At 35.5% G+C, this 24,829-nt stretch overlaps 1 long non-coding RNA gene across 2 annotated transcripts in view; it reads right to left on the bottom strand.

Moving 5' to 3' along the window:
* LOC112641270 (uncharacterized) overlaps positions 1-24,829 on the bottom strand; it is a 49,930-nt gene that overhangs the window by 12,269 nt on the left and 12,832 nt on the right. Inside the window, exons 3-4 of one of the 2 annotated variants that reach the window (XR_007408039.1) lie at positions 21,238-21,363; positions 4,487-4,749 (exon numbers count right to left, since the gene is read on the bottom strand). This is a non-coding gene — a long non-coding RNA (uncharacterized LOC112641270). Of the gene's footprint in view, positions 1-4,486; positions 4,750-21,237; positions 21,364-24,829 lie in introns of those variants that run through there. The other variant, XR_007408038.1, reaches the window with a different exon arrangement.

The raw sequence follows: 24,829 nt of genomic DNA, 5'->3' as shown, positions 1-24,829 counted from the left end.
TCCATTTAAATTAACTACATAAAAAAAATAATAATAAAATAAAATAAAAATAAAAAAATAAAAAAAAATAAATTAACTACATAAATAAAAATGGAGAATGTGTTGTTTCTTGCATCTCAGAGTTCACCGATTAAGATTTACTTGTTTTTCCACACAGTGTTCCTTATGCACACTCTTTAATTCGTGATCCATTATAAATTTATATGATGCATTTATAACCAAGAATAAAAACAACTTTAGGCTTTGCAGCAATCAAAATCATCAGAGTGGCCAGTGTTCAGCTGAAGGATAAACCACTGAATGAATTAGTTGTAGTCATGTTATCTGATCTTTAATGACCATTGCACATGCTCATTCATAGTGAAGTAGAATTTTTGCAGGTGGATTCATTTTCAAATGAAAACTATTTTAATAGTTATTTATTTTTAGTAGAAGACATTAAAATTGCAACCATTTTTGAGAACTCCTAAATTTATCATCTATGCTGAATTCTTAATTTTAGAATCCATAGAATTTAAGGTGATATTAGACCTTTAGTTATTTGTTTACACTCTTCCTGTATAGGTATTTCTTTTCTCCGCAATAAGTGCGTTAGTGCCTTAAGGGCATATATAATATCTTCAACTACTGAATCCTTCATAACACCCTTCCAGTAACATTTATTAAATATTTTATAGCGATCTTTGGACTATACTTATGTTTAAAATTAAAACTTCTAAACCTTAATTGAGAGAGATAATTGACTTGTCGCTTTATCTTCTTGGAAAGGCCATTTCAGCTCAGCAGAATGATTTTTAAAATGAAGATAACATTAGGGAGAATTTGCTTCTCTGAAATTAAATGTCTTAGTTATATATGCCCCATCTTTCTCAAATATAAGCAGCGTGAGGTTCCAAGCTACTAAATATTTGCTGTATTTGTTCATCTATTTAGTCATTTTCTGAAAAGTTACCATCCGTTAAAGAAAAAGTGACTCTCATCTTTAAAAACTATGTTGTGTCAATGTCCTAACAATTACACGGTCTCCTTCCACACCCACACCCACCCCCCGTACACTCATCTAAATGTCCATTCTCTTTCTGTCTTTTCTAACTCTCTAGGAACTCCATCTCCAAATGATAACTCACAGAATAAAAAGTGCACCTTCCCCAATGTTAAGTGGTAAAAATAGCCTTTGGTGTAGAGGGTTAGCTGGATCCTTTTGATGTTTTGACTTCCTTGTGAGGCTATACACACTGATACAACTTTAAGTGGTAGCAAGTTTTATTCTGTGTTCCTTTCTTATTGCCACTAATGGACACCTTGGATGTTTGACCTGACTTAGATACTTACAGAGAGCCCTGATGGAAAGCTTATTATATGGTGCTACTCTCTTGGCTTTGATGTTCTGTAAACCATGTGTCCGATTGCTTTTAGGGGAAAAGTTCAAACTCTCTGCACTTTAGACATAAGTGAATTCTCTCTGAGATTCAGATTTTAGTCCTGAATCACAAAGTGTATAAGGGGTATATAGCAACTAAAGATTATTTCTAAATCCTGAAAATGTAGGTTATGTTTATACCTCATATTTAACAGTACATTTTGAGAATTGATGCTCTTAGGATTTCATTGAGAATGTGTCATCCCTCTACCACAGGGTTTTTGTTTGTTTGTTTGTTTTGTTTTGTTTTTCTGTTTCTTTGAGTCCCTTTCAATATAGGGAGAGAATAGGTTTTATTGGTAAATAAACCCATGATAATGTCATCTATTTCACTATCTGTTAACCTCAGATTATGACAGAATTTCTGTTCGGTCACTGAAAGTGCAAGTTAACTCTCTTGAAAAGGAATTTTAAACAATAAGATTATCTCCTTAATAATGTATTTTTAATTCAGTAGTTTAGAGTGAAGGATGCTTTTCTTCTATAGAAACAATGTTGTATATGGTAGTGAGATTTCTAGCCTATCTACAAAAGTTGGCTCAATCATTCATAGTATATCAAAAAGAAGCTTATAAAATGCATTTATCATAATGGATCCTCCTTCCTAGGGATAGTGAAGAAGAGAAATAATAGAGTATGTACCTTTTTACTGGATACCAGGCCAACTTTAGAACACAATTTTTAAAGAGGCAAAGATTAATTTTCCTACAACCATCTCTCTCCTGAATGGCAGATACCTTGTACCCATGTTACTACACCCTAGCTTGTACAAGTGGCAGACACTATTAATAAATCCCCAACTTTTTTTCATGATGAACTCATATTGGTCTTCAGAATCCTCAATATAGTGACCCAAGCTTTGACAATGCATTCATTTGTCGGATTATTAAACAGGATCTCAAAAAAAGATACTCTGGCCTAACAGTAATAATGTTTGAGTTGACAATACATTACAAGAAGTAAGAAGGTACGAACCTAGTGATGGATCACTGAAAATCAATGATAGGAATGGATAAACAGCTTCTAGTATGTTAACCTTTTGGGGATGGATCAATTGTCTCATAATTATATATAATGGATGACACTATACAATTTATTAGTTCTTCTCTTTAAGACAAAGTTAAATCCATCAGTAACACCTAGTTATTTTTAAGTACTAATTAATATGACTAAAAGTGTCATGGAACAATAGAATGTCATCGATTAAATTGTAGGATTTAAAATATAAATAAATAAATAAAAATTGTAGGATTTTTCTTGCTACAGAGCTTGTAAGATGCCTAGCATGGTGCCCGACACAGACTAAGTATTCAATATTTTTCTTCCTTTTTTAACTTGCCTTTTATTCAAATAATCCAATTCAAGTTCACTCTGCGTTTTTTCTTAAAAGATTGATTAAGGATATTACATAGGATGTTTCTGTTAATATAAAAAAATGGATGGCAGAAAAGTAATAGTAAGATATATGTGTGTTTATTAAGTATCCACTTAGAGAGGAGTTGGGCTTCCTGCCCATCTGGCATCCAGAGCAACAGCCAAACCAATACTGTTGTTACTTGAGAGGGTCACAGAGAGTTCAGGTATACAGAGAGCCCATGTCCAAGCCATATGCACAGGGTGGGTTATTCTCAGCATAGCCTTTCATAGAAGATCTTAGTTTATAGCCACTGATAAGAAGGAACTTTATTTTAAGAGGATTAAGGCTAGAATTATTTGTTCATGATGATTGCCAGGATAGCAAAAATTTTCTCCCAGATCCTGATAGATGAATCTGGAAACTCAAATCAAAAGAGCTGACTGCCAGGTTAGTGACCTCAGGGAGATGCTATCACAGACTCAATGCCTGTTGGAAAAACTAGTTCAAAAGATTGGGAGGAGTCATTTGAGAAGGTGGTTGGTGTTGCACTCATTACTGATAAGCAACTATTAATACATGGTTCTATTCTGTGAGTAGTTGCTCATTTCATTATTGTGCTGTGATGGGCCCACAATCATTTGGCTATCCTCTGGGGATCCTTTTAGGAGCCAGAAATGAACCCTGGATCAAGGAAACCAAGGCTTTGTAGGCCTACGTGTACCCCAAGAATAGGGGCAGTTGAGATATTTGTGACCCAGGAAACCTCTTTTAAGTCCAGAGGTCTCTCTACAAGGAGAAGGAGATCTGTTTCATTCATTTCTTGGTTCATTCATTTTATATATTCTTTCAGGGAACCAACTATGTGCTAGGCACAGAGCAATGTGCTATAAATGAATAATAAACATGATCACACATTCTCTGCCCTTATGACTTACAAAGCAGTGGAACAGAAAGACATTAATTGAGTAATCACAAAATATATAATTGCTAACTGTGGTAACTGATGTGAAGGGAAAGCACAATGAACTCTGGTTTCATCACTGTTGGAATCAAGTTTTCAGATGAAAGAAACATAGGGTTGTTTACCATGAAACAAAATATAGAATGCTAGAGCTGAAGGAAGTCTTGGAGTTCATTTAGGCTTTAAAGTTTGTTATTTTGTCAATCTTAAGTCTTGGGCTAAAAAAAGTAAAATGAATGGTCGGGGCTTCATTTTTAATTTTGGTTGGAACTTTCATTTTCAATGATGGAACAGGTTTGGCAATTATACATAGCTCTATGAAGCAAAAATTCCAAATGTTGGTGATCAGCTCCTACACACTTTTTAAACCACATGCCATAGATTATACTATAAAAGTATACTAATAGTTTCTATGCAATACACAAGTATTTGCTTATCGAGAAAATTTTATCTCTGAATATCTATAATGTATTAAATATATGAATTGAAACGGAACCAACAAAATTGTATGGTTATGTATGATTTCTTTGTATTTATGGAAACATTTGAAAACTATTAAATTCCACTTATATTGCTCTAATATTATAAATACCCGGTTGTGCTCATTTGAAATGTCCTACTGGAATAACTCCTAAATAGAAATATCTTAAATAACTTTGCTAATTTACAGTGGAAAAAAAAAAAGAGAGAGAGAGAGAGAGAGAAAGAGGTCAAAGTAGGAGAACACTCTGAAAACATGTTGTCATACTGTTTATAAATGCACCATTAGCATTAAGCTATTGTTAGCAAATATTATCTTCAAATTAAATGAAACTGGTAACTGTGATTAGAAATTTTTTTTTTTTAGTTAATTACACTGGAATTAAAAGAAAAGAAAAGTTGAGGTGCCTGGGTGGCTCAGTCGACTAAGCATCCAACTCTTGATTTGATTTCTGCTCACTGAGGTCATGATCTTGGATGATTCTTTCCTTCTCTCTCCCTTTCCCCCCACCTCGTTCATGGGCTCTATCTCTAAATAAAAAAGAAAAGTTAATTGTTTTTGGATAGTATACTTTATCCTATGATAATGATAATCTTTTCTTAAGTGATCCAGGTTTAAATCTTTAAGTTTAAATCTTTAGCTTTACAGATTTAAATTTGAAGAAGATTGACTTGGTCCTAATAGTCACAATTTGTTTGTCTAAATGAGGTGATATGTATATATGCAAATGTCCCCAGAACTGCATGTTGATTGGTGAAAGAAACAACCTAGGGAGCCCGGGGTCAGAGACAGTTTGCTTCCTGCCCTACTGTTGCTTAAGGTCCATCTATTTACTTTCCAAGCAGGGGACACTTTGTAAAACTACTAGATGCTTAAAAACAAAACAAAAACTCCAGAGAAAGACCCTAAGGAAGAAAACAAAACAAAAAGGCTTTTTTCTTAAGGCTTTAGTAACCTTAGGTTCTGTGATATTTTTGTTTACTTGTTTGTTTTTGGAAGTCATTAGACAGTAGAGAGGAATTTGAGTTGAGAAACCTGAAGAATGCAAATTCAAGTTAAGGTAAGTGCATTTACTTATTACAAGAATTGGGATCCCTGGGTGGCGCAGCGGTTTGGCTCCTGCCTTTGGCCCAGGGCGCGATCCTGGAGACCCGGGATCGAATCCCATATCGGGCTCCCAGTGCATGGAGCCTGCTTCTCCCTCTGCCTGTGTCTCTCTGCCTCTCTCTCTCTCTGTGACTATCATAAATAAAAATTTTAAAAAATTAAAAAAAAACAAGAATAATGTGCACACACTTGCAAACACACTAGAAATATTAAAATATTAATATTTAATATTAAAATATTAAAAATAGCCTTATCTGTGCTCTAAACTATTATACAGACTTCTTGGAAAACCTGTAAAGTTATGTGACGGGTGATCCCTATGAAATGATTACCCTCGTCTATCCCTCTCCCCTCCTCAGAGAACATAAACAGGCAAGCTGGACATGTTCCTTCCCAGTTAGGATGAATAGCCGGGTGAAAGGCATTGGCTTCCACACAGAGAGATCTCTTAACCAGTTAAGAATTCAACCTAATGGTGCCCCCAAATATTTGTGAACAAAGCTCTTCTTGATCTCCTGACCATCCAGTTTCCCTGGCATTTACTGTAAAGTCTCTTCAAACTCCACAGCATACATCAGGCTGTGACACACAGACTTTCATTTTCTGACTAGGTCCTGAACTTCTGGACCCTATGCAACTGCTCCAATTTCGCTTGAATTTACCAATCCTGCTTTTGGTGTTGTTTGTGTGACTGTGCTGGCTCTACCCCTCAGATCTACTTTTATTCTCTTTTCCTAATTTGGAAAACTTGGAAGGAATTAATTTGGTGAGTGTCTTGATTGAAGCCTGTACCTTTGTTTTGACAATGAGACCACAAATGGCCCTGAGTAGAGATAGGATGAGCTTCCCCTGTGCCCTGCCAGTGAGTTTCTGTGATGATGGTTCTATCCCGCCTCCATCCATTTCTACCCCTCTCTGCCCCCACCGCCCTCCCCCCCCCGCCCGGTGCCCTTAGCATTATCCTAGCTCTCTTGCCATCCAGATTCTGATCAGAGTTAGCTAATCAATAGAAAGTGCTGGTTAGTGATTTGAAGAGTTCAAAAAGTGAGAGGTTAAGGAATAGTCTTCCCTGATTGCTCTCCTATACTCTGTGGTTCTGGCAGGGGCTACATCTCTTTCACATGACACTTAGGATGTTATTTTCCCATAGCTCTGACTCCCACTAGGCCCTGGTAATTTCCTTTCCTGCCATTTCCTCTTCAGGTGATTATCATTTCCCTTTGTTTTCCTAGTTCCTAGGTACCTCCTATCACTTTCTGGTTACCCTAATGCTGCCCACACCTTCATTAAATTATCTTGTAGCGGACGTTCTCTTTCCTGCTGGCATCTGGCCTGAAATGACTCTCGAGAGCCCCCGTTGCCATGATCCTCTTTATTCTGGGAAAAGAAGGACCTTAGTTTATAGTAGTTAATATATAGATCAAATACTAAAGACCTGATATAACTTGCCTTTCAAAAATGAAAGACAGATCATCATTTATATTTTAGTGATGGGAAAACTCTTAGGGAATTTATATGAAAGTGGCTGTGAAAGCAAGCAGGTATCAGAAGGGAAGCATATGAAGGGAGTAAGCGAAGAACAATCCCTTTCCATTCTATGGGTCCCCAAAGGATATCATTCATTTTCCTTTCAGAGAGGTAGCAGATGTTGACATTTGCCAGCTCTAGCAGCCACCCCTACCATTAGATGTCTTATTCGTCATTTTATATTTGGGGTCTAGCACAGACCTCAGCACGTAATTGAACTCTTAAAAGTGTGTGTTGTATGAGTGAATAAGAAATGGTAATTAAATCTAAGAAATACTTGCACATGCATGTTCATAACACCATACTTCACAGTAGCCAGATGGTGAAAACTGCCCAAGTGTTTATTAACAAAAATATATAAACAAAGTTTGGAATAGACATTCAACAGAATAGTATTCGCCCACAGTAAGTAATGAAATATTGATACATGCTACAAAATGGATGGACCTTGAAAACATTACATTAAATGAAAAAAGACACAGAAGATCACATACTATATGATGCTATTTAGAGGAAACTTCCAGAATAGGAAAACTCTTAGCAATAAAGTACAAATTGGTGGATGCCAAGCATTGGGGGAAGGGAGGAATGGGCTAACTGCCTAATGGTATGGGATTTCCTTTAAGGATGATGAAAATGTTTTAGAACTAGATAAAGTTCTTGAAACATTGTGAATATACTGGATGCTACTGCACTGCTCACTTTAAAATGGTTAGTTTTATATTATGTGAATTTTATCTCAATTAAGAAAAAGAAAAGAACCTAAGGCAGACAGGATTCTCATTATGGGTAGAACCTGGAATCTCTTTCTGCCCGTGGGAGGGTGGGGGGAGTTAGAAGGGAATCCTAACTCTCTGAGCTTCAGTCCTAACTCTCTGAGCACCCATGCACCCCGTCTTCCTCACCCATGGATACAGAGGCCATACTCCTATGATCATTTCATGCTAACACCGCTATTATGTGTTTGTCTTCATCTTCCTGCATCTTATTTACTAAAGAGTTTTACTTTTGACTTGCACATTCTGAAACACCTCTACTTAAATTTCTTTTCCGATACATCTTAGTTCTAACTATTTGTATTCAATGAATATTCTGAGGAAAAATCAATGTGCTCATTTTTCCCTTTGAAAATCCATTGTAATCTAATCCTTCCTGGGTAGTTATTACTGGGTTGCTAAGAGTAAATCCACAACTACTTCTGGGAAATTTATTACACAAGTTTGCCTGCCAAAGCTAGACCTCTCAACAAAAGCATGTGAATGTGTTTAAAAACAAGCCACATCCTTTAGTTTTCTTATTATTTAAGAATAAGCAAGAATGCTTTGACATTATGAAAAATGAAGTTGAAAACATTATAGTCATTATTCCCCAGGGGCATTCTATAATTTGATCCAAACATCAGTAAAAAGTTAATGTCTATAATGTCTTTTTTTTTTCAGAACTATTTATTCTCTTTGTTAGTTTTTTTTTTTTCTTTTTAAAATTAAGACTCATCAGTAAGCATTGTGCTCTTTTTCTCATGTTGGGCACTCAGCTTTCTTAAATTAAAACCATTGTCCTCTTCGGCATAATCATACAAAGTAGGAATAGTTTATTCAACACCCCTTTTAAGCATCATCTAAGTATCAAAAACAGTCCTTGACATTTTTGGTACTAAAATGAATCTCTGGATCTGGCCTTCTAGGAACTTGTGGCCTAGTGAAAGAGCCAGATATGTAAAGAAATGTACATTATAAAAGGCTCTGTATAGAGGCTTTAATAGAGCAAGGAGAAGGTACAATAGAAATGCCTAACGATGAAGTGAGCAAAGAGGGTGGAAGGTGGTTATAAGGTTTATGAATAGATAAGAGGTTGAGTACAAAAACCGCTTCAAAAAGGTGATTACGTACAAAAAGGTGATTATGTTTAACTGAGGCTTGAATTCCAAATAGTTTACCAGGAAGATAAGAAGAAGAAAGGCATTCTAAATTTAAGGAACTTCATACATAAAGATGCAATGGCATGACAGCACGTCACGTTCCGGGGACTGCATATTGTTCAGTTAGACTAAAGCATAAAGTGTGTGGACTGGGGTTAGAAGCAGGAAAAATTCACAATAGTTTGCCATATGGAGCTTAGACACCATAACAAAGACTTTCGGCTGCATCGTTAGGTAAAGAAAGGCCATCAAAAGATTTTAAACCCAGGAGTCAACAGTTTGTATTTTTGAAAAAAAAAAAAATCAGTCTGCAGAAACGTGAAAAACAGATGGAGGGAAACAGAGATCTTTTGACAAATAAGGAGGCTCTTACAGTGGTGCAGGTTGAGTATGATGAAGGCTGGATGTGATACGCTAGTTGTAGGGATACAGAAGAGAAAACCAAATAATGAATGTAAAGGTAGCAATAGGAGTGGTGACTGATTGGAAAGAGAAACAAGCCTATAGCAGAAGTCATAGAAACTCCCAATTTTTTGACTTAGATAATGCCATCACTACCCTTGAGTTTGCTCCCAATAGTGCTTTTAGAGGTAAGGCATATTTGTATCAAAGACAATGATAAGTTCATTTTTAGAGCTGGAAAGTATGATCCAATGGAATATTTAGGTAGAACAATCTGGTAGGTTATTAGACATATGGGACTTTAGTTCAGGAATAGAGTTTAGAGTTTGTTTTTCCCTTCCCCTACACTCCTGCTCCAAACATGAGTACATCTGAGTCCTTCAGCTTCCCTGGGACCTTAGGGATTTAGAGTGTGTGTTAGGAAGGGGATAGTGTGTGAGAGAAACTCTAACTCTGGAGTATGGAGCTCAGGGTTAGCAAAGGGATTGTGCCTAGGAAGGAACAAATGAAATAAAAATATCAAATTCTAAGCATATAGTCCAACAAATCAAAAATGATCCAACAGATCTCTTAAGTCTGGTACAAACACACTGTGCCAAAGCAACAGGATCTAGAATGGAGATGCAAGTCAAAGAGCCTCTCTGAGCCACTGAAGTATTTGCCAATAGTTCTTTCTAAACATAGTTAACAAGTGGAAACAGAGACTGAGAGAATTAGCCCCTAAGGATCTTAAACAGTAGATATGGGATTTAATGGTATAAAATAATGGTAAAATGAAAGAATAGAGTGAGAGATGTAGTGAACCAATGACAAAATGCTAAAGAATATGAACACATAATTGATTGTATTATTTTGAAATCTCTGTAAAGCAGACACCATATGGGATTAGACATGCTAGAAATATATTGGGGAGGGATGCCTGGGTGCCTCGGCAGTTAAGTGTCTGCCTTCGGCTCAGGGTGTGATCCCGACGTCCAGGGATTGAGTCCCACATCGGGCTCCCTGTGAGGATCCTGCTTCTCCCTCTGCCTATGTCTCTGCCTCTCTCTGTGTGTGTCTCTCACGAATTAATAAATAAAATCAAAAGAAATATATAGGGGAAAATGCCCCTGTAGGATAAAGGTGGGAAGCAGGGTTGTCTAGGAATAGTTTCAGACTAGAGGCTAAGCTGATGGAGATCTCTGAGACAAAGCATAATGCTAGGAGAATAGGTCAAGTTTGGGAGCACAGAGAGGGTGCAAGGGAGTGTGGGCAGAGTGAAAGGGAGTGTGCAGAAGGACTCAGCTGGGGTTGTCAACCAATCATCCACCCCACAGCTGGGAGATATGAGCAGTACATTTTTTTGTGCCTGTGACAATGACAGACCAGAGAATCAAAGATTCTATGAAAGAGTCAGAGAGGGATGCGTGGGTGGCTCAGCACTTGAGCATCTGCCTTTGGCTCAGGGCGTGACCCCAGCATCCCGGGATCGAGTCCCACATCTGGCTCCCTGCATGGAGCCTGCTTCTCCCTCTGCCTATGTCTCTGCCTCTCTCTCTTTCATAAATAAATAAATAAATTCTTTAAAAATAAAAGAGAGAGAAAGAGAGGAAGGGGAGAATAAAGAGAAAGTAATGCACTTGAAAATGTGGGAAGAAGAATTTTAAGGAGAAAGATGTAATCATTTAATCAGGATTTGAAATTCTAGAATGTATTTGATATGTCTTTTTACCCTTTCACCACATATTATATCAGGCAGTATTTCTAATCCATAATGTAAATGTTTACGTTGGTGACATAATATGATTTTAATATAGTTTTGTTTTGCTGCCAATAAAAATCTAACTAGTAAATTTTTTAATATGTTGTTCTAAATAGAAATAACACAATTTTCTCTTCTCTACACCAGATGCCCAAGTCACAGAACACTGGTTTTATAAGGGTTATGTTGCCAAAAATTTTTTTAGGAAGACTTTTCTTTATCCTTCTCTTTTAAATTCATAACATATTAACATATTAGCATATATGGTGGTCATTGGAGTGTGGCCATTTAAATAATCCTTTCAGGAGAACCTGGTAGCAAAGACAATGGACTGAGAGTGTCCAGCTATTAAATCTTCAGATCCATACAGCATTCACACCAGAGGCATACTTCCCCCGGGTCTGTGCCCAGCCAACAGGTGAGCATGGCAAAAATATTAAAGCTGGGCCATTGAGATGCAATGTAAGACTCCTCTGATGGACAGTCTTTGCTCCAGGACTTTCCCCATCGTCTGATCGATTTCTCTGAACTATGCTGCAATCTGAAGCTCTTCCTACCCATCATCCTTCCTCTTTCTCTTTTCACAAGTGACAAACGTCTATTGTTATATGAAGGTTCTTCTCACTTTTATCCTGCTGCCTCCCCTTTTAGTCTGTATGGGGTTTTTTGGTCTTGTTTTGTTTTGTTTTGTACTGAAATTATCTCCTTTGTGCATTTAATCTCATCTTGGTGTCTGCTTCTCAAAAGCCTCAAACTAATACTGCACATTAAAATTTTTGAATCTGACAAGTATTTATAGTTAAGAAAATCACTTTAATTTTTTTTTTTAATCAGCAAAATTTAGATCTTCCTGGCCACCAAACTCTTTTCTCAAAGAATAGCAATTGTCCTATCGTGGAACTCATAGAAAGGTTAAGTTTACCATTCTAATTTACTTAACTCTGTCTTTGGGTTAATTTTATGGGCCCTAATCAACTTTCCTCTCTTAGCTTGTATCTTTATCTCTTGATAGAGCTTTGCAATTATATTATCAAGTCTCTACTCCACACCCTACTGTTTGTTGAACTTAGTGCTGGTAAAATTATTACATAGTTTCTAGGTATCATTAAAAACTCCAATTTAATTTTAGCTGATTTTGTTGTTGTTGTTGAAGAATATCACACCTTTTGATATAAAATAGATAGTAATTTTGCAGGTTAAATTTTAATTTGTGTGTAACCTGTCCCAAGTGTTGGAAATTTGCCTCAGATTTTGCTTTAGTCAAACTGAACACCAATCATGTTTTTATACTTAGATACTGTTCTCAAGCTATGCACTAGTTGCAAGTTATCATTTATATATATGATGGACTGATCTATCTGGGACCAGAATCCTGACTGGCATTAACCAAATAATAAATTCTGAAACATATATGTATATATACTTGAATATATATATTTTTTTCAACAACAAGTCACCAGACACACCACACAATATTATTTGGACAATTTCTATTAATCCTTATAGCAATGGAAATAAAAAATATTTCTGGTCAACACTGAGACGAACCACATAGATCCCTCCTTAAGACCAAAGGATCCATTCCTCCAGTTGCTCAGAGTGCAGTGAGCAAACAGCTCCCAGGCAGCAGTCCCCTCAAGTGCCTTGGCTAGAGTCACGGTCAAGGTGATGTTACCTTCCTAGGGCTGTCCACATCTAATGATTGGCTGACATAGAGGCATAATATCCTTGTCTCTTCATAACATCCTTGATACTCACAAATGCTATTTCAGATTTAAAAACCCATGTGGGGTTAACGAAGACCTTCTCTGAGACTGCATACAGCCTAACTTCTCCCTCAATCCAACCCTGCTGCTTCCCCTTCCCTTCTATAGATGATGAGTCCAAAAGCATACCTTTTTCCTACAGGCTCATTTTTATCTCAACTGACCTCCAAGGGACCCCTCTCAACTGTTACCCTATGACAATTGACATGGGAGATGATGGTGAGATTTTGGAGCTGAATCATCTACCAGCCGTCTGGCAATGAGGATGCTATCACTAATAGTGGGAAGAGCTCAGATAGTTCTTGGCATGGGTAGCCAAGTTAGTCATATGATTATTAAATTTTTTATTAGAGGTACACTGTGATGATAGACCAATGGACATAAATTCACTGGCTAGTGCAATAGTTCAGGTATTTGAAAATATGAAGAACATAGTAACTCTAAGGGCTGTTGCTAACCTCAGTTAACCTTTGGAAAAGGTAACAAAACCCTGAGAGTTTAAGTGTGAAAGTTGCAATGCCTCCTCTAAGGAGCTAAGCAGCTAAGGAGATTCACTTGCTATAACTGGTGGGGAGAGAAAGCTAGGATGAGACCAAGAACTTAAACATAAAAAATATCAGAACTCCAGGGCAAGTCAAATTTGTGACCTAGGCAGTTCTGCTACAATGGTTACAAAAGATGGGAATTTGACACCCGGGATGGATACATCTGGGTTGGTGCCCCAGAAACTTTGGAGACCCTAGATTTCCTCCCAAGAAATCAAACATCTCTTCTCCTTAGAATCTTCCCTCAAACCCCTTCCATTCAGGCCAGCATAACCTGACTGGAGAAGTTAATGGTCTATGTGATAGTTACTTTTATGTGTCAACTTCCTTGGATCACAGGGTCCCCGATATTTGGCTAAACATTATTTCTGGGTAGGTTTGTGAAGGTGTCTCTGGATGAGATTAGCATATAAATTAGTTGAGTGAGTATAAGCAGATTTCCCTTCTCAGTGTGTGTGTGGGCATTATCCATTCTGGTTAGGGCTTGAATAGAACAAAAAAAAGCAGAGGAAAGGAGAATTCTCTCTCTCTCTCTCTCTCTCTCTCTCTCTCTCTCTCTCTCCTTTATACGACACCACCACCACCCTCCATCCACCCTCAATTGATTGAGGTGGAGCATCAGTGTTCTACCCTCTGACCAGAAATTACACCATCAGTTCTCCAGGTTCTCAGCCCTTCTGACTTGGACTATAACTATCCTGACAGCTTTACTGGGTCTCCTGCATGCAGATGGCTGCTCATGGGCCTTTTCAGGCCCCACAACCAAGTGAGCCAATACCTTATAATAAATTTCATTTAAATGTAGACTTGGTTCTGTTTATCTGGAGAACCCTAACTAATGTAGCCTGCTAAGGGAGGAGAGGAACTATAACACTAAATGAGCGGTAGGAGCGAGCCTGCATGTACCAGCAGGAACCAGAAAAGTAAGTAAGGCACTGAATTTCTGCCTTTGTAGAACTTACGGTCTAGAGAAGGGAGGCAGATATCAGAAAGTAAATATAATAATTAGATAAATGATATAGTAAGTTAGATGATAACAACCATTATGGGACAGAAAATGATCAGGGTAAGTGGATGGAGAATGCAGCAGAAAAAATTCCAATTTTAAATAGGGTAGTCAGGAAAAAAAAATAGGGTGGTCAATTTAGGCTCTGTTGAGGTAAGATTTAGACTAAGAGTCCAAGGAGTTAAGGGTTTTAGTACTATGTGACTGTCTGGGTCAAGAACACTCTGATTAAGTGGAAAAGACACTGAAAACGTCCTAAGGTGAGAGAATGCCTGATATGTTAAAGAAAAGCCAACAGGACTGAGAAAGAAGAGCCAGTAAGATAAGAAGAGAGAGAAGATGCTGTTGTGAAGCCAAGAAAAAAAAAAAAAAAACATGTGAAAGAAGTAAGGAATGATCAGCTGTGTCAAATCCCACTGACTGGCCAAGTGAAATGAAGACCAAGAATCAATGCAGATTTAGCAATAATTAAGTTCTTGATGATCTTGCAAGAGCAGTCATGAAGGCAAAAATTTAACTGGAGTGTGTTTAACGAATGGGGAAAAGTATATTAAAACAGCAGAGACAACAAATTCAAAGAATTTTGCTGCAAATGGGAACTGAGAATTAATACAGTACTGGCGGTAGGGGGAGTAGACAAGAGAATTTTAAAATTTTGTTTGTTTAGGGTTTTTTTTTTTAAGATTTATTTATTTGAGAGAGAGTGTGTGTGCGCACACATGTGAGAGCATGGGGTGAGGGCAGAGGGGACAACCTCTCCCCTCAACACACACTGTCTGGATCTCATGACCCTGAGATTAGGACCTGAGCCCAAACCAAAAGTTGGATGCTTAACTGACTTTACCACCCACGCACCCAGGTTGGTTGGTTTGTTAAGATGAAAGAAACACCAGCCAGTTTCTTACCTCATGGAATAATACAATGAAGAAGGAAGAAAATTAGTGATGTAAGAAAGAAAAAGAGAATTGCTGGCACAATAGGTTTGAGTAGGTTATTGAGAGGCAATTAGGCCTAACCCCAAAATAAAGATACTGACTTTAGAAAAGAGCATGGAAAATATGGTAGCCAAATTGAAATAGCCTTGCTTATAACAGAATTTTGTAAAAATAGTTGTTTAATAGTAATGATAATAATTAGAACCATTAAATCCATACTGTAAGGTGGAAACTTAATCATATTTCTATTAATTTCTATATAGTAAAGTGTGAAATTTACTTCTGAGTTAACCTTATTAAGAAAACAATGAAGAATTATTTTAAAAGCCGTGGTAAGAGAACTTCTTTGCAACGTATGGTTTATTCTCCTAAGACTTTTATTCTTGAAATGTCAGGTTCAACTAATCTGTGAGTTTCATGTTATTATTAATTTCATAATTTTAATACAGTGATGGACATATTTTTCTGTGAGTCCTTATATGGTCACAGAAACTCCTCACTCTTTGCTTAACAGTCTTCAATGGATTAATAAACTTTAAGCACAGGATCTGTGCAAATGATATTATAAAAGTCCATTTTTTACTCAGTGGTTTCTAGAATCTCTCTTTTCATGCATGGCTGTTCTCTATCTCACTTTCTTCTGCAGTATGTAATCTACCCCCATTGTAGCTATTAGTTCAATAAATTAATACTAAAATTAATGTTGGTCTCAGTTCTTATACTCAGCCATGCAAGAAATGTAGAAAATATTACTTTCCTCATTTGCATTAAATCTACTTGAATTCAACTCTAAGCTTCCATTCTATTAAACTAGGAGGAGATTCCAATTTCAGTCCTACAAAGAATCTTTTCCTTCCCGGAGGCTTAAATGATATTCTTTCTTTCCTCCTACCCTATTTCTTCCCCTCAAAAAAAAAAAAAAAAAAAAAAAAAACCAAAACAGCCATAATATAGATTCCAATTGTCATCTAGTAATACCGACAGTATTAGGCTCCTCATCCAATTACACAGGGATTTCTTCCAGTAGGAACTTTGCGGATGTGGGAATCCCTGGTGCATAAAGCACACCTATGCATACCACACAACAGCTTTCCCTGAGATCTTGTTATTTCAGTGAGGCACTGCCACAAAGTCCCATCAACAAAAGATTAAGGAAATCAGCTGTTTCCATGTCCAGGAGTCTCCTGTCTTCCAGCACTGACTTCCCTAGGCCTCCAACTTATACTTCCTTCTTTCCTCCTCAGACATTTTTTCTTTTTTTACAAAATGTACAACAATCTTGGCCAATCTTGGTGTTTGTGTAATTTCTCCTTATGGGCTCTATACAATCTCAGAGTTAAGGAGAAAATGAGGTTCCAGTTAGCTTCTTCAAATGAGATATAGAAGAAAGATAAAGACAGAATGACATAAAATTGTATTTCAAAAAAGTATCTGCCACTAATTATGTTTTTCTCCGTGGAAAGATTAACTTTTATATTGAATTTGAACTGAAAATAAATTCATTCTTTTTTTTTTTTTTACATTTTTTAAATTTATTTCTGATAGTCACATAGAGAGAGAGAGAGAGGCAGAGACACTAGGCAGAGGGAGAAGCAGGCTCCATGCACCGGGAGCCCGACGTGGGATTCGATCCCGGGTCTCCAAGATCGCGCCCTGGGCCAAAGGCAGGCGCTAAACCGCTGCGCCACCCAGGGATCCCAAATTCATTCTTTTTAAACAAAAATAATGGACAATATTGTACTTTCAAACAAACATTATTGAATTTTTACTCTTCTTAGAGTATTAGTGAACTAGCATTTTCATATCTGCATCCTCTCTAGCTTATGCTAGAATTATCCTTTATTCAATCATTTCACTACTTAATTTTACTACTTATTTTTAATAGACCCCTACACTCTCCTTAAGAGTTTTTCTTAAACACACTTTTCCTAAATTAATAGACAATAGACACTATTAGCGATTTATTTATTTATATTTAGACCTACTTTATCTAATTAAAAAATAGTCTATGTCCATGAACCCACAGATCTATGCCCACTTTAAGGATCTAAATATTCTGCTCAACATGATCTTTTCATTGATTCAGTAAGACTATTCTTTTAATCCCTCATCCATGTTGACATTTCTGTTGCAAAAAAAATATTTTTATTGTAAAAAATATTATTTATGTTGAGCTGCTGATTATTATTTAAGCATCTTCCAACCAATAAAAAATTGATGAATTTAGCCTCAATCATATCTATATAGCAAAAATTTAAATGTATACACATGAAATCATACCTTTTGCTTCTTATTTTCCTAACTGGCTCTTAACTTCAGTCTGGCAAAGAAATATGTTTGACTAGGTAGATTTGGCTCAATAAAACTATGCTTATGTTCAGAATAATTTGGAATTTAAGGAATACAAATTTTACTTTAAAAAAAGAAATGCAAATTCCAAAATGTTGAGATTAAATAAACATTGAAATAAGTTACGTTACTGTTGGGAAATATTTTGGTATGTGGCAATTAGCCCTATTTACAAATTAAAGTAACCAACAATGTTATACCTAAAAATGCAGCATTCTAATTCAGTTCCCTCAGCTCAATAGAGTTTTGAATGTGCGTTATTTAGATAATTTAATAGCCTAAAATACACTTCCATTTTCTTTACAACTTAATTCTCATATAATGATCCTTTATAATTAAAAAAATAAATACTCAGATTCTATTATTGGTTTTCTATACTGAAAAAGTGAATGAACAAATAAAATTTGGATAATTAGAAAAATGTGCCTCAAATGTATTTTATTTAAGCATTTTAAATCAAGAAATTTAAAGTTTTTTTTAAGAAAAAGATCCCATGTAGAATATAAAGCAAAAAGAAAAAAAGAAGCATTAGGTTTTTGAGTCACTGTTATTTCATCAAGTATATTTTTTCATTATCACTCTTTTAAGTATGTCTTTACTTTTTAAAAATACTCTTCAGTGTGTAGACAAATGGTGAGTCATTGACATAATATTATCATGCTTTTATATGACCTCTATTTTCCAAGTTGCATCGTGGCTTTGGAGTTCTAACTGGAATTAAGCAAACTCTGATCAAAAGAATGGTGAAAAGTTTATTGTTTTAAAGCTCATTTGTTTTAACAAGAAGAAAAGACTCTGCACTTCTTAGAAGTCATTGTATTTTATCATGTTTGTATGCATTTAAGCTGATGTCTTTCAACTAAATTAGGAATATTGTCCTGCACATAAAACCCAATGCATTAAAACTTTCCACATGGCAGTCAGCCATTCCCTCACTTTATTTTTGATTTAGGTCACCCTGTATGATATGTCTTTCTTCTCTATCCCAGCAATTCCCTCGAGGCAGGGATAAGAAACTATGTTTCTTCATATTTTGCAAGCATCTGGCACAGCGACTTCTACATAGCAGGCCCTCAGTAAATATGTATTTAGTGAGTGAGTAAAGTAGCCTAAAGGTCAGAGTTGACTAAAGCTCAGTTTCTCCAGCTTAGCTCTAGTAGTAGTAGTAGTACTAGTAGGAATAGTTTTAGCAGCAGCAACAGCAGCAGTATATGTAAGCTCTTGCAAATTTGAGGGATTCCAAAGTCTACCAAGTCTAGCCTGATGATTATTACTAATAAATGATGTTGTGCAGTGAAATTGAAGTCTCATCTATACACATACATGGCTCTTGACTTAGTTTCTATTGTGCTTGTTTTGGTGCATGTTATAATAAAGACAGAAAAGAGTAAGTGGGAACATGGTGGGAAAAAAGAGAGTATGTGTGTATATAGATAAATTGATATAAGCAATAGGACAGCTTAGATCTAAGGAAATACTTTCCAAAGCAAAGGAGAAAAAAACCATGGTGGTTTTATAAGTGTGTAAACATATAGAAGTCAAATCTCATGCAAATATTTTAAAGTATATTGGATTGTTAATCATAGTATGGCAATAAAATATAGCACAACAGATGTGCTTCTGGCAGATGTTAAAAAAATCTGTTACTATGTAGAATCACATCCTCCCTAGTTATTGGTTAATTATATCTGTGCCTATTGATGGAAATCACAGACTCCAGCTTCCCCAGAGCTTCAATTATGGAGATTAGTTCAATCTATAGACAAGCTGAGCTCACTGCACGTGTGTGTACCCTCAGCACACACATGGGTATACACATGTCATTTTATAATTTGTTTTCATATATGTGTGGAATTACAAATTTATCAAATTTGTAGCAAATTATGAAAATATACAGTTTCCTTCTCATTAATTTAAAAAAATGTTTTCTTCTATTATTTGCCTTTCTTTTACTTTATGTCTTTCCAAATATACTTTTATATTACTCTATGTTATAAAGTTTAGGAAGGAGGATAAGAACAAGTCATAGAGGTCCGAATAACATTACCATTCAGATTTGTGAGGATACCCACCAAATTCTAATAAATATCCTTTTGTACAGATCCATGTATATTTTTAAAATCAAAAGAAACTATTGTCTTATCTTGATTCTTCCTTTTTTGATGTGCCAATACATGTACATACACTTTGAAAATTTTCCATATCATTTTATGCTTCATTTTTTACATCGTGTCTTTTTTAGGGGTGTGAAGTTTAAAATGACATTAGTACATTTTATAGCATGGGCACACAAAATCTCCTTGATCTAGAATTGAAATAAGTTGAGATGGAAATGATGGGACAGGCAGCTATATTTGGGGAACGTGCTTACTGCTTGAAGTGTTTCATAACTATCTCCAGCCTCTACACCAAAGACGATGCCATTTAAGATAGCTTTATGGAAATGCTACTTTCCTCCACAAACTTTTAGTGTTTTACTTCATGTCATCATATATTCATAACAGACTTGTTATTAAAAATAGTCTGGCTCCATATGAGTACCAATCATGGTTTGAATGTTTTACTAAGTCATTTCTTTTTTAATTCCAAGTTTAGCTAAAGTCTAGTTTTAAACTTAGGATGACAGTATCTCTATCTACAGTAGAAACATGTTTGCCCCCCATAAGAAGTAACTTTTATATTCATCACAACATTTGGTACCATTAAATTATGCCAAGTCTGTGCATGACTTTGTAGTCTCTCTGTCTATATATTATTTGTGCAGATACATGAGAAGGAGATGGGAAAATACCAGGTTAAAAGTGTTATGCCAGCATATTGATACCCTTTAGTCCCATACTCAGACTTTCCAATACAAAGAATTTCACAAAAAGATTAAATGTTCACCTAGATAGGTTAAGCATTCTACTCTTGGTTTTGGCTTCGGTCATGATCCCAGGGTTGTGAGATTGAGCCTCGCATGGGGTTCCATGCTCGGTGTGTAGTCTGCCTGAGATGCTCTTCCTCTCTGTCTGTCCCTTCCCCTCACAAGCACATGCTCTCTTTCTCTTTCATATAAAATAAATAAATAAGATCTTTAAAAAAATGAAATAAATGTGGGCCAAGAAGTATTTAAATACTAGAAGATTTCACAGAATATATAAAAATGAGAGACCTAGAAGATATATATATAACCAATGATTTAGAATAACTGTTTTAAGCACTGATGACTACAGAAAATGATTCTAATGGTGGGCAGAGCATTTGATATCCAAAGTATTTTGTTTTAGGGGACCTCCAGAAAAGCAGTTATCTAATCATGCTATTATTTTAAACTCCAAAATTCTATTTCTTTTGGTCATAGGGTAGTGATAAGGACATATATTCTAATATAGAAAACAATTCAAACTGAGAGGCCCATTACCTATTCTCTCTCACACTTATTTGCAGATGGTCACCCTAACTGCCTGATGGGCATCTCTGCTAAGCCAAAGGATCCTAAAGACTAGCATTAGGGCATTCTGTCCAAACCATTATATCTTTGTATTTGACGGAATAATGATCCAAATGAAACCCACCCTTTATTACATTGCTATGGGTATGATAGCTACACTGAGAGACCTCTTAGAAATGGAACATGAGAAAAAAGGAAACTTTAATGAATACTCCAAGAGATATGAAGAGTAAAAAAAAAAAAAAGTAGACAACTTGAAAATCTACAGACATGAGTACATCTGCCTTACCTGAGGCTTTGGCTGAAGATTGGAAGGTCTAAGGAGTAGCTTGCTGTAGATGTTTCCTGGGTGAGACACAAGTATCACCATTTTCCCTAGGGTCTGTTCTTTTATTTATAAAATCTTCATTAAGTTCTGCATTTTTGTAGGAAAAAAAAGATAAAAATTAACATTTACCAAGCACTTACTATATGCCTGAAATTTTACCAAGTGTTTACTTGAATTACCTCATTTAAAGTTTGTAACAATCTATTGTAGTAAGGGCATTGCTATTGTCTCCTCTTTGGAGAAGATAAAATTGAGAAACAATAATAAAGGATTCTATTTAGACTGTCTAAGAATTTTAGACCCATTCTTCATGACTTGGAGGTCCAAGGCAATTATTTTGCTTCTCATATTTCTTTTCCTATTAAATGCTTTCAACTAATAGAGGGACATCTTTGCTGATAAGTTTATGATTCATTTCCATTTAATCATTGAGAATCTTTTAAGTACTCATCAATTACACTTTCTTAGGAAATTAACTGTCAACCTCGTAATTTTAAGAAAGGAAATTTTCTTTATTTTTTTATTTTTGTTTCTCTTGTTCCTCACATCTTAAGAGAAAACTAGATTTAAACATCAATAGATTAGTTTTAGGTTTAAATCTGCTACCTACTCTGTGGATTTGAAGTATATTCAGTTAGCAAAATCTCTCATTTCTTCTTCCCAAGTTTTCTTCAAAACCTAAATTAAAGTATTAACAAAAGGTAGCTTAAAAGTTACCTAAATATAAGAATATATTTTTTACTTTGGTCAAAAGATACAAAGTGTTTTATATTGTTGTACATTTTGAAATAAAATACCTGAGAGTTCAGTCTCCACTTAATTACTTACTGGTAGATAATTTAATTTTTTGAGATTTGGTTTTTTAAATTTGGGCGATTGATGATAATAGTCCTTACTTTCCTTAACGGATGAGGCTTGGCTTAAAAATGTCTTAGACTTCCTTCCAGCATTAAGTCTATTATTCTATAATGTCATAGAGTCTATTTTTTAAAATGGACAAAAAGTAACCCAGTTCTATTGAAAGACAATCTGACTTTAAAACATTACTCCTACCTTATCCCACTCCCATTGTCTCTTGCATTACGCCTTTGGTACTTTTATCTGTGATATCCAGAAAAGAATAAGAAGATGGGAGTGCAAATTTGAGCTGTCATACTTGTTTAGAATGAAACGTGAAGTTATAACATCTATGAATACAGAGTTCTATAACTTTAACACATGAAAAATAGTACTTTCTCAGATGATCATGAAAATGAAGTCTGAGAAAAGGTAACTGCAATGTAAATATAAAGTATTAAGACCTCATTTGAAATGATAACTTGACCCGCCAAGTTACTGAAATTAAGTCCAAATTTAATCTCCACTTTCCTTAGTATGTTTAATATTAAGATGCAGATTCTTTCCAATCATCAGCAGCTTGGAGCAGGGGGCTATTTTGAGCTTAAGTCACTTGACTTGTAATTGTACAGGCACTGACTGTGCAATGGCCAGAGAAGACCACAAAAGCTATAGAGATATTATGTTGTTCATATTTCTTTAAAAGTAATGAAGTTTAAACGTGGGTGATGGAGAAACTGATGCTGTAAAGCCTATCTGCTCTTTGTATTGAATAAGGGCTTTGGAACAATCCAATGTATCAATGAATATTCTTCCTTAGGAGGGACTTATCTATATAAAGTCCTAAAATGTGATCATCCAGTATTTATCAAATGCTCTTTCAAACTATTTACCAGTAAAGATCCAGAATAAGCTGGCTCTAAAGAGAAAGTATCACAATTTTGCTGTAATTATGATCTTCATTCTTCACTCAATATCCTACAAAGAGGTGGTAGAGAAAAAACAAAATACTTCAATGATGAGTACTATATAAAGATTAAAAAAAAAGTCAACATGGAATCTAGACAAAAATAATGCAAGCAAATAAGAGAAAAGGGGGGTAGGGAAAGCCAAGCAAATATGAGAAATTCTTTGTTTGAGAGCAGAGGAAAATGATCAAATGGTTACCTATGAATTTTTAAAGCATTGTGGAACAATATCTTCCATAAAGCAAAAATAAAAATAGAAATGAGAAGTTATTCAACTTAGGATTCATGCTCTCTAACAGAACTTTGTGTACTATGCACTCTAGTTTCTGTAATATTTTTAATCTTTGCCCCAAGTAGGCAGAACTTGGACAAAGGAGGAAAAAAATTAAAATTCTCACTGAAATGAGGAAAATATGGCACAACAGAGAAAAAAACATTATAGAGAGAAAGAGGTAATATCAGAACTAGAGGGTAAAATTGAGAAGAGATAATATAAGAATTTTTAAAAGGCGTAAGGAAAATGAGTAAAATGGAAAGTAAGCTAAAAAGAGTCAATATATGAAAAATTTATATCCCTAAAGAAGTAAACAAAAGTAAGGAGACAGAGAAAAGCAGTAGAGGTATAAATCAAGGAAACTTTCTCAAAATAAAAGAAGAGTTAATCAAGGTATAGAAGGGTTGCACTACAGTCCTGAGAAAACTAACCAGAAATATCAACACAAAGACATATCGTAGGAAAATTACAATACTCAAAAGGCCAATGAAATATTTTGGGAGCAGCTACTATAAAACAAAAAAAAAGCTAGTCACTGGGGGAAAGAAATAGTCTTGGTTCTGATTTCTCCACAGATCCTTTCAATTTGTAGATGCAGTTGAATAAAACCGATAAAATTTTCAAAGAAAAAGGAAGGATTTTATATTCCACTCATCCATTGTTATATATACAGGCAGCAGATAAATAGTTTTGAATGTGCTGAGCTCAGAGTATATTTTTCCCATAAGTCCTCTTCAGTATTCCACCAGAAGACAAACTTCAGCCAACCAAGAGAAAAATTGAATAAACTATAATAAAATAACTGGTGCTGAACATTGACTATATTTATCTTGGGACTAAGATTACAAATAACACAGATATTAAAGTGCTCAACATTATTACAGAATAATAAATTCTCTGATGGTGTAACTAACACAACTTGGGAGAAAAGTTAGGGTGGGGAATGGAGGTAAATTAAATATGCTGATTTCCTTAATTTGAAGAGCTGAAGGAGTGATCAAACATATTATTTACAGACCAAAATAAATTGAGTTTTAAGCATATTTAAGTGTATAAAGGTAAACGAACATTAAGGAAAATAATTCACTAGCACCAAATGGTGGGAGAAAGAGTAGAAGAGAAGAAGAGGGCAGCCCAGGTGGCTCAATGGTTTAGCACCACTTCAGCCCAGGGCGTGATCCTGGAGACCCGGAATCGAGTCCCACGTCGGGCTCCCTGCATGGAGCCTTCTTCTCCCTCTGCCTGTGTCTCTGCCTCTCTCTCTCTCAGTGTCTCTCATGAATAAATAAATAAAATCTTTAAAAAAATTTTTTTAAGATCTTATTTATTAAAAAAAAGAAGAAGAAATATGATAATTTTGTTTGTGCTCATAAAAGGGAATTAATTGTTAATTCTCAAGAAAGAGGAGCTTAAAGATATTTTAAAGAAGATAACGACTGTAGCAAAAAATGCAAATCTTTTTTTTTTAAGATTT

Source organism: Canis lupus, chromosome 33 (assembly GCF_003254725.2).
Source record: "Canis lupus dingo isolate Sandy chromosome 33, ASM325472v2, whole genome shotgun sequence".
NCBI classification, from domain to species: domain Eukaryota; kingdom Metazoa; phylum Chordata; class Mammalia; order Carnivora; family Canidae; genus Canis; species Canis lupus.
This window is presented reverse-complemented; position numbering and strand designations above follow the sequence as displayed.